The sequence below is a fragment of the Balaenoptera borealis genome (genome assembly GCF_965194805.1).
Source record: "Balaenoptera borealis genome assembly, chromosome: 8".
Classification (NCBI taxonomy): domain Eukaryota; kingdom Metazoa; phylum Chordata; class Mammalia; order Artiodactyla; family Balaenopteridae; genus Balaenoptera; species Balaenoptera borealis.
Genome location: NC_138865.1, coordinates 121,643,405 through 121,657,387, shown reverse-complemented (window position 1 = coordinate 121,657,387; position 13,983 = coordinate 121,643,405).

Genomic DNA, 13,983 nt, shown 5'->3' with positions numbered 1-13,983 from the left:
CCTCCCTCCGGCCCCACCCAACTGGACGTCCGGGCCAAGAGGGAGGCCGGAGCAGCTTGGGAAATTCCAATCCGCACCGCCCCCCCGAATGCCGCCGAGAGCAGGAGGGAAGTCTGCCCACCTTTCTGGCGGGTCTCAGTGGTCAGCAGGGACTGCTCCCTTCCCCACCCCCATGGGAGGGTCTCTTGCAGGCATGAGGCTGGGGTCAGCCCAGGGCCTTCTCTTCTCCGGGCCTCAGTTTCCCCATCTGTCCCATGGGGTCAAGAGAGCTGCCAGCCAGTGAGGTGGTAGTGACGGCTGAGGAGGCTCCGGGCTGTCAAGCGTTGTTGGTTTGAGCGGGAGGAGGTCTGGGGGGTGCGCATCCCCCCATCTCTTCCCCTCCAACCTACGTGGCCCACTGTCGCCCCCCTGGCTCTCCCACCCGAGGGCACATCTGTCCAGAAGGGTTAGGGTTCCCTAACCATACACTGAGTATGTCCTCTGAGTGTACTTTCGAGAGTGTAGGGGCCAGGTTGGGCTTTGCTCCCACCAAGGAGGTGACCCTCTGCCCACATCACCTAGACTCTAACCCTAACCCTATCCCTAACCCTTAACCCTAACCCTATCCCTAACCCTTAACCCTAACCCTTAACCCTAACCCTAACCCTAAGCCTAACCCTAACTCTAGGCCCAGGGATCTGCTCTGTGCCCCTGGGTGGAAGAAACAGCAGACATCAGGGTTGGCTGGGCCCCGCGCCTTCTGTGTGTGGCTGCGGAGACTGAGGCCCAGGGAGGAAAGAGACTCACCTCAGGTGAGCAGGGACGGATCAGGACAGAAGCTGTCCCCTTTCTCTCTTTTCTCAGTGAGCCCCCAGTTCCTCCTGTGCCCCCACTCCAGGGGCAGACCTATCCCTGCCAGGGGACGGGCTGAGGTTGGGAGTAGCTAATTAGCCAACTTTGTGTAACGGTTAATGGGCCACCCCTCCCTCTAAAGCATGAGCCTGTTAGGGAACTTTCTGGAAGGATGCCCAGAGCACAGAGATAGAATGGTGGGTTGAATGGTGGAATTACAGGTATGGGGAGGGCGGAGTCCCGGGTCCCCCACATCCCAGTCTTCCCTGCCCTGGCTCCCCCGCTGCTGCCCACTGGTTCTGGGACCCCCACTGCTCTGGGACCCCCTCCCGACAAGCTCTGCCCTCCCACAGCCCCTCCTGGGCTGAGACCAGAACCAGGGCAAGGAAAGGAGGCTTTGGCTCCACACGCCAGCCTGGCGCGGCCTGTCGCCTAAAACCCCACGGTGCCCTCCACTCTCAGGTCCCAGAGCCTCAGAGACGGACGCGCGAGATGGGCTAGGGTCCTGCTCTAACCCACGGCAGGTCCGGGACGGGGAGGGGCTGCACAGGAGGGTGGGCTGGTGCTGGCTGGCACCTTCTCAGACTCCAGGAGGGTCCTGGGGGCTGGCAGAGGGGTCAGGGGTGTTTCCTGCCCCATGGGCCCCCTTCCCGGGTGCTGGGGTGGGTGGAGCTCACTCTGTGGTCCAGGCTGGAGGGGGAGTCTACCTGGGGTGGGCCAGGACTACCCCCATCCTCAAGGAGGCCCCCCTGCCGCCCCCAACCCGCCCGACCCTGGAGTCTGTTCGAGATCATCCAGCACACCACCACAGCAGGAGTCAGTTCGGGAAGGAGTTGGTGCCTCCCGTGAGGGCAGGGCAGGCCCCCCCCGGCCGGCTACCCCCACCCCACAGGCCCAGCGTGGAGCTGGCCACCTGGTGGGATTGGTCAGCGACCTCCAGGCCGTCCAGGCCGTCCACACCTGGGTGGCTCAGAGACCCGGATCCGGAGCCTCGCTGGCCTTGGGTGTGGCGTCCAAGGCAGGGCCCCAGCGGGGTCGGGAAGCTGGTGTTCTGGTCCCAGCTTTGGCTCGCACGGCTGGAGCCTCTGGCCACAGCGGGCCTCGGTTTCCCCATCTGCTCCATGGTCAGTAGGTGAGATGGAGCTGCCTCCCAGCCTGCCTACAGGCGTGCTGAGGTCGACTGCAGGTGAGTCGTGCTGCCTTACCTTCCCAGAGCGTGCTGGTCAGGCCGGGGGCATGGCGGGGGCGGCCGGGGTCTCCTGGTCCTCCTGGGACCTTCCTGGGAGCCCTCACCGCCGGGCTTTTGGCCTCCACAGGCCCAGGAGTGGATGGACCAAGCCCCCAGCAGAGGCCAGCGTGGGCATCTGAGGCGGCTTGAGGGGCGCCGGGCGCGGCGTGTGAGCCGGGCTGCAGGAGGGAAGGACCAGCGGACAGAGCAGGGGAGAGATGGGGCTTCCTGTTTATCCCCCGAGTGGCCCGCTGGCCTCGGGGACAGAATGGCTCTGTCAGCCAGATTCACGCCAGATGCGGCTGACCCTTCATCAAGGGACGCAGGCGCTTGGCCCAGTGACCCGTCCCCAGTGGGGCTGGAAGGGAGCTCGCCTTCCCCTGGGTCCAGTGAGCTGTCTCCAGTGCCGGGCCAGGTCCCAAAGGGAGCCAGAGGTCCCACAGGGAGAATGGGGTCTGTCCAGCAGCTGGGGGTCTTCACCTCCCCCCCAACCCCCACTGACTCCTGCCTTGCACATCTGTTAGAAGTGCCCACGGCCGTGCGGCGTGTGCAGGGCTCACGTCTTACCCTTGAGCTGATGCAGCTGAGGCTCGCAAGGCAAGATGACCATCTAGGGTCGGCTGGCGGGAAATGGAAGCTCTGGTCGTGGAGCCCAGGGGTGCCTGGGCAGCAGGAGACCCTCGGGGGACCCTTGGCCTCTTCTCCTTGCTGCTCCCCGTCCTCCCTCCCTGGGGACCACCCACGCAGCTGTCACAACCTTTCTGCTGCTCAGGCGGAGGCCCAGAACATGTCCTTCACCGCCCCCCGACCTCGGTTCCCAGAGGGTCTCCATGGGCTCTGCCACTGACCCATCCTGGTCACCACACTTCCTGGGAGAGTCGCTGCTTCCAGGAGAGGCATGAAACCAACCACTGCCCAACGTTTCTCCAGGTGCCCCCAGCCCCAGTGCCTGGCAGCCTCGTCAGCACTTAATTGCTCTCCGCTCTTTCACTTTAGCCACTCTGATGATTTTGCAGGGCTATTGCTGTGTTGTTATTTCTTTAATACAGGGAGATGGAGAAAATCTTATTTTTTGAACAACAGATTTCCTCCCTGGGGACAGATTCATTTTATGGGGGAGACACCGGGGTGGGGGTGAGAGCCGGGCAGGGGGCACTTGGGGAGCAGGGCAGCTCTGAGGGGGCCGAGCTCCGAGCCTCTGCTTTGCTGAACGGTCTGTAAAATGCAGGCACAGTGAATGTCCCAGGGCACCAGTGGTCTGGGCAGTGGAGAGAGGAGAGACCACCCCTGGGGAGTAAGCTTGGGGGTCCCCTGGCGTAATTTCTGCTGTGGGTGTGCAGTGCATCCCTGGCTCCCAGGAGCCTCCATGAAATGTTTGTTTCTAGAGCTGTTGGCCAGGTCGGGGTCAAGGTCAAGGTCAAGGTGCTGACTATGGCCAGGAGCTGGGCACCCAGTCCCGCCTGGAAGCTGGCAGGTGGGCAGTGGTGGTCCGGGCTGACCCCTGCAGGAGCCTCGCTGAGCAGGGAGAGCCGAGGACAGAGCCTGACACCCTCCCTCCTGGGGCTGTGGCCAGGCCCTAATCCTCGGGTCCTCAGCCCCATGGCCCGGGCTTGTCCTAGTGCCCGGCTTTGCCTGGAACCCACGCTGCCCCCAGCCCCTCAGAGCTCCCCCTGTCGTGGGGGTTGAGGGAGGGAGGCTTGCGCTCCCTGCCTGGCACCCTGGACGGAAGCCCCACTCACGGTCAGGCTGCAATTTGCCAAGCCCGACGGATGGGGCGGCCGTTAACGTGGAGGGGAAAAAACACTTTATCTCCCGGGAGGGAAAGGGAAGTTCCAGAGAACCGACGTGTGTATGTGGGGGGGGGGGGGGGGAGCAGGCTAATGGAGGTGGGCCACGGTTCAGCGCCCCCTTTTGGGCCATCCTGTCTCCTCCCCGCCCTGCCCACTCACGGAGAGCCGGGAGCCAGGCTCTCCGAGGCCTTCGGGGAAGAAAATAACAAGAGGGACGGCTGAAGCTTGGGGCTGCCGTGCTGCGTGTATGTGGCTCCCGCAGGCTCTCAGGCCCACCCTGCGGGGTTCGCTCTGCCATCTGACCCCGTTTGTGGAGGACGGCTGACCTCTCAGGGTCACGAAGACCATCACGGGCAGTCTGACCTCCAACCTCCAGCAGTCTGCAGGGCGGTGGGCACGGTGGCCCCCACCCCCAGGCAGGTCTCGGGCCCCGCATCCGGACCGCGCATCATCCCATCTGTCTGGGGGGCCAAGGGGGCTGCTGGGAGCAGCGGGGGGTCCCCTCCTCAGGGAGACGGTGTGGCCAGAAGAGTCTGCCTCTCCGTGGGGCGGCCGTGGGCTCTGGAAAGGTCAGGGAGGTTAGAGGCTGGAAGCTGTCCTGCCTCAGTTTCCCCGCTTGTCAGATCAGATGGGGAGCCCTGGGGGGGATCTGGGTGTCTCTAAACACTGTCACGGTGGACAGCTTGCGCCCAAGCCCTTTCTGGGGGAGGGGGCGGAGGGGCTCACAGCTTCCACCAGGTTCTCAAAGGGGCCCGTGCCCCCCAAGTGCAGAGCTCCCTGTGGGTGGCCCTGAGGTCCCCCTGGCCTCACAGTCAGCTCCCAAGCCGCCTGTGATCATTGCAATTTAATATCCTTAAAAATGTAAAGAGACAGGCGGGGGTGGGGTGGGGGTGGCTACCCGGCCAGAAATCTCTGTTTCCTCTCAGCCAGGAAACAGGAAGTGAGCGTGCGGGAGATTGGGAGCCAGGCTTCGAGAACAATAGAAACCCCCTCCAGAGGGGAAAGGGAACTGCGTCAAGGGGCCGGGGTGGGGGCCTCCTGACCTCTCCCCGCTGTGCACGGGCCTGGGCGTAAATTTAGTCTGGGTTCTTTTCCCGGTGAAAAGCTCCCGTGCCCGGTGGTTGGGCGAGGGGGTGCAGGGCCCTCCTCCGTCCCTGGGTGCAGGGCTCCTGGGGTCTTAGGGACCACCGGGGTAAACTGAGGCCCAGAGAAGAGCAGAGCCTGGCCCAGGGGCTGCGGGGTGTGGGGCTGGAGCGCCGTGGCCATCCCGTTGCGGCTACAGGTCTCCAGAGAGGCCCACGTGTGCAGGGACAGAGACCCCCCCCCACCAGGCCCAGGAGAGGAGGAGAAAGCCTCCCCCGGCCCCCAGCTGCTCAGCCCCCCTGCCCACGGCAGGCAACTCTGCTCCAAACAAGCAGGCTCTGCCCTGAGAGCTGTGTGACCTTAGCCAGAGCTCCGGGACGGGCCGGCCAGTGGTTTCTTTTTTTAATATAACAGCGCCATTGAGATGTAATTGACGTACCCCACAAGCCACCAGCTCAAAGTGCACAAGTCGACGGCTTTCAGGACGGTCACTTGAGTGGCCATCATCACGGTCAATTTTAGAACATTTTCATCACCTGAAAGAAACCTGCGTCCTTATGCTGTCTCTTCCCCACAGCCCTCATGGCGCGCACCTCCCAGCCCTGGGCAACCAGCAATCTACTTTCTGTCTCTGTGGACTTGCCTGTTCTGGACGTTTCCTACAGCAGGAATCCTACGATGTGGGGGCTTGTGTGTGTGACTTCTTTCACTCAGCAGCCTGCTTCTTTGTTTTTTAAAAATTTTATTTATTTATTTTTATACAGCAGGTTCTTATTAGTTATCTGTTTATGCATATTAGTGTATACATGTCAATCCCAATCTCCCAGTTCATCCCATCCCCCCGCCAGCATCATGTTTTTGAGATTCACGCATATTGTAACGTGAGTCAGTGCTTCGTCCCTCTTTACGGCCGAATAACGTTCCACTGTGCAGATGGACATGTGTTGTCCATTCCTCAGCTGATGTGCATTCGGGCTGCTGTGAACACGCATGTGCAAGTTCTTGTGTGGACGCCTGTATTCCCTTCTCTCGGGAACGTATCTGGAAGTGGGATTTCTGGGCCGAGAGGTCCCTCTGTGCTTTATCATCTGAGGAGCTGCCCAAGCTGGTGGTGGTTGGTCACACTCTCCCTGCTAACCCCAGGAGGGCTGGAGGCGCTGCTGCCGGATCCTGCCGGGACCCCCGGATGGAGTAGGAAATGCACACGTGGGACCCAGAGTTTGTGGCCTTTTCTGGGCCGGGCTCGGAGCTGAACCAAGGCCCCTTGAAGCTCACGGGATGTCACGTGGCCCGTGAGCCATCCCCTCCTTGCAAACTGTGAGCCAGGGGTCACATTGGACCCCTCAGGAGCCTGTCCCTCCCCTGGATGTGCTGGACTCAGCCACTGGAGCCCCTGGGAGTTGCAGGGGGTCCCTGGCACTCACCCTGATGCCTGGGAAGCACCTACAGGCCCAGCCCGACCCCGTTCTCGCCTCCCTGGCCCCCAATCCAGGGATGTGGGACCAGGATCAGGAAGGCTGGGCCCCCAGCAGCTTGGGGAGAGCAGCAGTCTGGGGTCTGATCTGGGCTGTGTGTTCAGGACCCCCGGGGTCCAGGGCGATCCTGGGCAAGCCCCATCTTCTCTGGGCCCCAGTGTCCTCCGTGGCAACGATTACTCAGGACCCCTTGGCTAAATCTTGGGTTTCCTCCTCGGCCCCCACTGCACCAGGAGTGAACTGAGGCTCAGAGAGGCCGACCGCCCCTCCAGGCCACCTGGCATGTGGCAGAGCCAGGATTAGAATCCGGGCCACCCAGTGCTTTCTCGCTGCCCCTTCCTGCCCCCGTCCTCCCCCGCCCTGTGTCTAGGATTCCAGACGTCCCAGGTGAGCGGTGCTTGGAGTCTCCTGACTCCCTGTGAGTTCTCCACCAAACATCCTGCTCTGGGGAACGGCTCTGCATTCCCCACTTGCGCCAGAGTGTGACCTGTGAAGGGGGCCCTGCGTCCTTTCCCGGGGTGGGAGGGGATGCGGGTCAGGCCCCTCCCCAGGCCCGGCAGGCACCCAGGTGTGAGAATCACCCCCACATCTAGGGTATTGGTGCTGCTGCCACGGGCTGCCCTCCCGGCCCAGAGGACGCCAGCTGGACTCTCAGCCAGGATGTCCCCTCCCCCTCCCGCCCAGCACCGCCAGGCCCGCCTGGGGATCACAGCTTCCTGAGCCAAACCCCTCCCCCACCCCACCCCCGACAATGGCCGGAAACCCCAGGCTCAGGCTGCGGGCCAGGCAGGCCACCAGCGGCCCTGGGACAGGCGGAAGGCTGCTCTGCACCAGCCCCAGGCCCCCTAGGTGGAACTGGGAGCCCCGAGGGCCCGTCGTCTCGGGGCCGACTGTGGACAGCTGCCCACGGAGCCCCGGGCTGGTGGAGGGCTCAGGAGGCGGGTACAGGTGGCTGTCGTACCCGGGCCCCCCCGCCCGCCCCAGGCTTCAGAGAAGGATGCTCACCTCCACCACCACCGAGTCCCAGCTCCAGGCTCCGCTGGGTTAATGGGGCAAAGCGGCTCGAGGGCTCAGGAATGCGATCCGGGACGACCATGACTGTTTTATTGGGTCTGACTCGGGAGGCACAGGGGTGCCCCAGCCCTCACCCCATTCGGCTCCCCCACCATTTGAAGGAACAACATTCAGAAGGGAAAGAGCCGCCTCCCCTCGCTGGGCTGGTTCCCTGGAACTTGTGGGCTGTGCTGTGGAGGGACAGAGGGACACGGGCAAGGGGAGGAGTACCCCCGCTCCCCCCACCAACCCCAGAGCCAGATAGGACACGAGTCCTCCAGGGGCAGGGACGCCAGGGGCCTGTGTCTGGGGCAGGACAGGAAGGGCCCTCTGGGCCCAAGTTTGCTTATTTATATTGTAGTTTACGATTCCAAAATGAAAATCACTTTTTGTGTGTGTTGTCCAGCCCACGAAGTAACAAGTGCTCGTTTTGAAAGAGCCAGTTGGACTTGATGCCCAAAAGCATAAAAGAGAAACCGCCATGCCTCCGTCACATCGCCTGGGGTCCTGGGGGCCCCTGTGTTCCCGCAACACCCCGCCCGCCACTTACAGGCGGAGGGCGCCAGGATAAAAGATAGACTATTTTTAGCACAGCTTTGGGTTCATGGCAATATTGAGAGGAAGGTAGGGAGAGTTCCCGCAGACCCCCGCCCCAACGTGCAGCCGCCCCTGCCGTCCACATGCCTCCCAGCCGTGCGCTTGTTACAGGGGCGAAGCCACACTGACCACGCAGAGTCCATCGTGCGGCCCGGGGTCACTCTTGGCATGGTGCATCCCCTGGGTTTGGACAGGGGTGTAAAGATGCGTGCCCACCATATGGGCTCATGTGGGCAGCCTCACTGCCCTAAACACCCTCTGAGATGCACGCATTCTACGTGGATGGTTTCATGATTTTGGTAGAGGTAATCCCCCTGTAATCCCCACCACAATCGACCGAGGGGCCACCCATCCCCCGACGCACCCACACCCCCCTGTGGTGACTATGCCCTCGGCTGGCCCCTGCCATCCTGGAACCACACAGCAGTGCCCTGCGCTCAGCTCCGGGCCTCAGAGACGGTCTTGGCTGTGAGTGGGTCCATGATGTCCCTGCCCGTGGCTGAGCGGGACCCCTCGGTGTGGGTGGACCACAGTTCATAGCAAATACATTTTATTTTATTTATTTACTTTTAAAAATCTATTTTATTTTAATTTATTTTTGGCTGCGTTGGGTCTTTGTTGCTGCGTGTGGGCTTTCTCTAGTTGCAGCGAGCGGGGGCTACTCTTCGTTGCGGCGCATGGGCTTCTCATTGCGGTGGCTTCTCTTGTTGTGGAGCACAGGCTCTAGGCGCACGGGCTTCAGTAGTTGTGGCTCGCGGGCTCAGTAGTTGTGGCACATGGGCTTAGTTGCTCCGTGGCATGTGGGATCTTCCCGGACCAGGGCTCGAACCTGTGTCCCCTGCATTGGCAGGTGGATTCTTAACCACTGTGCCACCAGGGAAGCCCCGCAAATACATTTTAAATGAAGGGGCCCGTCATTTCTCAAAAAGTAAACATAGAACTACCTCCAGCCATTCCGCTCCTAGGTGTGCACACAAAGGACCTGAAAGCAGGGACACCACAGCCCGTGACTATTATTACTCACGATAACCAAAAGAGGGGACCAACCCGAATGTCCATTCACCGATGAATGATGGATGAAGGACACATGTGGTCCAGCCAGGCAACGGAACAGTATCCAGCCATAAAAAGGAATGAAGCACTGACACATGTTACAACATGGATGAACCTTGGAAACGTGAAGCTGAGTGAAGGAGGCCAGGCTCAAAAAGGCAAATGTCATATGATTTCATGTGTATGAAATGTCCCGCATGGACAAATCCAGACAGACAGAAACTAGACTGATGGGGGCAGGGAATGGGGAGTTACTGTTTAACGGATGTAGAATTTCAGTTTGGGAAAATGAAAAAGTTCTGGGAAGAGACAGCAGTGGTGGTTGTACAAATGTGGATGTGATTAATTCCACTGAATGGTACACTTGAAAACGGTCAAAATGGCAAATTTTATGTCATATATTGATATATGTTACCACAACGTAAAAGAATTAATAGTGTAATATATCCAAACTCACTGAATTGTACACTTTGAATGGGTGAATTGCATGGTATGTGAACTACACCTCAAGAAGCTGTTGTAAAAGAAAAAGAAATGCCCCAGAGTGCTTCCCGAGCAGGTAGCCCGAGTGTCTGCCCACCAGGCCCTGCTACCAACCCCACAAGGTATGGGGACATGTTTTTGGGGGACCAGGGAGCCAGTGGGGAGGCAGCACCCCAGGGGTCCCAGGCCCTCTCTCCCACTCTCTTGGGAGTTCCGGAAACAGACACCCAGCCCAGCCTTCCTGGGCTCTGGCTGCAGCCCACCGCCCACCCTTAGAGCTAGGCACGCTTTCCTCAGCCAAGGGCAGCTCCTGGAGTTCACTGGGTGGGAGAGATCCCTGTGGGCACGTCGGCAGTGGGGGTGGGGGGACAGCCCTCTCTCTGCTTGATGTCGGGCTCACGCGGACCGGGTCGTTTTAGGACAGATGAGCCGCCTAGGAGGTGGGTTCTGAGTCCGGCTGAGCTAGGCCCGTGCTTCCCTGGGACCTCAGGCAGGGAAGGGGGCAGTGTCTGCTCCCGAGGGAGCCTGAGCCGGGCCTGAGCCCCTGGAGTCTCCCTGGCCAAACGCTCCCCGCTTCCCCACTGCCCTGAACTGAGCCAGCAGAGTGCTGGCCCTGGAGGGGACCCAGCAGGAAGGAAGCCTGGTCAGCTCGGTCCAGATTCCTGCCTGGTCCTGGGGCCCCTGCCACCTGGGGCCTCAAACTCCCCCAGACCCTGGACCTCAGAGCCCGGGGCAGAGAGGAGGCGGAGGGGAGGAAGGCCACCGCCAGGCGCTCAGTCCTTCTGTCCTGGCAGGAAAGAATGACCGGAGCTGGGGACAAAAGGCGGACGTGCGGCTGGCCATGTGCGCCCTTATCAGGGTCTGCACTCACTGGGCCCGGGGCCTCGGCGGAAACACTCCTCTCCGCCCGCCTTCCTGCCCATTGCCGGGCCGCACCTGTGCAGGGCAGGGGAGCCGGGGGGAGGGGCAGCGGTGGGGGGGCACCTGGCCTGGGTTTGGGGCTGTAATTCGAGTAACGCATTAGCATTATTCACTCTGCTGCTGGGAAGTGGAAGCTAAAATTCTCCCCCATCTGTCAGATGAGGAAACTGAGGCCCAGAGCAGCAGCGCCGGGAGGGGGGGGGCAGGCGCCCGGAGCTCTGCAGGGCCCGCTGGGAGTACGCTGGAAGGGGAGGGGACGACCCGGGGGAGCACACGTGTCACAACCACACTGTACACTTAGGAGCCGCTCGTGTTATTCCGTGTACAGAAAGTGCGTCTCGATGGACAGACACGAGGAGGTGGCCGCAGGCAGTGGGTGCGGGGGGCTCCGTGGGTTTCCTACAAGGGAACGGTCGGTCGTGGCGGTGGGGGTCCTGTCCCCTCCCACCACCCGGCCCCTGCAGGCCCCGCCCCAAGGCCCCGCCCTCTGGTGGGCGGGGCGGGCGGGGCGGGGCTGCAGGCGCAGACTCGCAGGACAGGGCTGGTGGGGGCGGCGGACCCAGAGCAGCCAGGTCAGCGGCCCTTCGTGCTCACCTTCTGCCCATCGGTTGTGGCATGAGGTCCGCCTGAGGGCTGCCCCGCTATGAGGAGGGGCGGCCAGGGGCACCTCCAGCCCCAGGCCACATGAGCGGATTGGCCTCAGCGTGGGCCCCGTGCGGGCGACCTGGCCGGGCAGCTTTCCCAGCAGGGCTCCAACATTTGTTCCCTCCCAGCCCTGGGAGGACACGGGAGCAGGTGGGGACACTGGGGAACACAGCCAGCCCTCTGGGGGTTGTCAGTACTGGGGGTACAACTGTCCCCCCAGCATATGAAACCCAAAGTTGGGGTGACTATTTACCCCAGCACTAAGCCCAGGGTTGGGGGTGATGACCACTCTGCCCCTCCCCCCAGCACACCAGCCTGGGCCACAGTGGCCCCAGGTCCCGGGCTCTGCCCTACAGACTTTGGACAGGTCTCTCTTGAGCCTCAGGCTTCCCCTCTGTAAAATGGGCAGGGGTCTCTCCCGGATGCCCCCTGCTGCCCGGGCTGAGGCCTGATCTGAAAGGGCCCTCAGGTGCTTATGGCCTCCACCTCCACTGCCATTGGCTTGATTATTCCCATTTCCCAAATGAAGAGAACGAGGCACAGAGAAGGGGAATGGTTCTCAGTCCTGGTACCTGGGGAACCCTTACAAGTCCCCTGTGTGGGCCCCTCTCGACCCTGGGGTCAGGGCCCGGACAGTGGAGACTTTGAGAGCGTCCCCCGGGGATGCTGGTGTGAGGTCAGGGTTCCACCCTTTCTTGGGTGGAACAGGGCACTGGGGCTGGGGGAGACCCTGACAAACTGCAGGACACAGACGGGGGCAGCGGTGTCCTGGTGCCCGCGCCCCCCCCCACGGGGCATCTGTGGTCATGCAGTCTACCTTGATGACACCGGGTGCAGGAAGGCACCCAGGGCCCTCCGCAGGGCCCCCGTTTCTGCAGAGAGCAGGAAAGGCCATGGAAGAGGCCCCCAGATGCTTCACCCCTATAACCCAAGGGCTCTCCTCTGGGTGGTTGGGCAGGCGGGTTGGGGGGGGCTGGTCAGATGTTCCTGTTTGCATCTCGGGGAAACATGGGGAGCCCAGTCTCCCAGCCCAGGGTTCAGGTCCTGAGTCTGCCGTGGGACGTGGCCTCCGCGTCCTCGCCTGAGAGCGGGTGACGGCCGTGCCCCGTGGGCAGTGCTGGCACAGCGTCTGGCTGTGAGAGTCCTTCCCATGGGTCCTGGCTGGGCCTGTGGTTCACAGGACGAGAGGGCGAGGCCCCAGCCAGGATCCTGCTGCCAGCTCCATCGTCACGCTGGGCTTGGCCGTGCCTCAGTTGCCCCTGTCACAGGGGGCCAGGCTTGGAGCGTGAGCAGTGCCTGACCCAGCCCTGGAGGCAGCCCTGCCGAGCTGCAGGACGGGACGTGCTCGGGGCCACAGGAGGGTCAGCAGTCGTGTCCAGAGCACGTCCACACTCGGCCCTGGCCCAGCCTGGCCGGAGGCCCTGCCTCTGCTGACCAGAGAGGACGGAGGAAGTCCCTGGTGGCCTCTTTCCTCGCTGACCCACCCACCTGGGCTGCTTCAGGAGCACCGGGGTGCACTGGGGCCCTGCAGCCAGCCCCCTGCTGCCTGTCACCTCTGAGGCCTGGCCCCCGACGCCTTGCTCTCCGTGACACCTGGCTCCCACCTCCAGGTTGGGGGGCTCCCTGGGGGCAGGGGTCATCTCTGTGTCCCACACCCCAGACACAGGGCCTAGCACTGGGGGGGGCACCAAGGCCTACTTGGCGAGAGGTCAGCACATCTGTCGCCCATCCCTGTCCCCTCCAGGCCCGGAGGAAGGGGTGGGGCAGGGAGGCCTGGGGAAGCCTCTCAGGACGGGGGAGCCCCGGGGCCGGCCGAGGGTCCTCAGACCCAGCAGTTCCACCGCCCCTCCCTCCGGGCAGCAGACTGGCTTGGAGAGGAGCAGGGCACCGGCCCCGTTCAGTTCACCCACTGGCCACCGGGCGGCAGTGTTCACCGCGTGGCCCGGCCCCAGTCGCCGGGGAAACCCTGGGCGGGGCTTTGGGCAGCGGGGCCCTGAGTGGACCGCTTGGGCGGGCACACTCCCCGGACCACGTGGGTAGATGTCCAGGGCGACCCGCGCATAGTTTCCTCCCGAAGGTGCTTCAGGTGCACAGGGGTCAGTAGACCAAGCTGTGATGAAGCCGTTCCTTCCGTCCGCGAGAAACTTCCGGCCCCCAGGCTTCGACGCAGAGGCTTCACCCCCGAGCCCGTGCCAGACCCCGACCCGCTCTAGGTGTCTCTGCCCAGGGTTCCACCGCCTGCAAGAGGCCAGCGGGGCCGGGAGCCGGAGCCCAGCGTGGGAGGTGGGGGGAGGGGGCGGTGCCAGGGCCGCCGGCTCGCGCCCCGGGCCCCTTGGCGCTGGCCCCTCAGAGCTCCTCACATCCTTCAGTCCGCTCACTCTGTGGCAGCGCTCAGGGCGGTGAATCCCGCTGGATCTGTGCCTGGCCTGGCCTTGGGGCACAGTAGGAACAGGAGGGGCAGGAGCTGGACGGGCACCTGGATGCTTGTGTTTTTCTGGGCTCCCCCGAGGTGCCTGGTGCCCTGTGGGCTGAACGCTTGGTGACGCAGCTGGTCTCCCGGCCTCCTGGCTCTGCCGCTGGAGAGGAGATTCCTCACGGGCGACAGATGCGCACAGCCTTGTAGGGGCAGACTGGCTCCGGAGTCTCTGGGACCCGCAGGGGCATTCTTGTGACGATGAGGTACCAGGATCACAGCTGAGCCGCAGGCTTAAGGAGTGGCCGGTGGAGAGCGGACGGGGCACAGCGGACGGGGCACAGAGGGCTCCAGGGCACAGGGGGCTCGAGGAGGCAGGCATTTGAGAAAAAGGTGGACTCGAGCAAACCC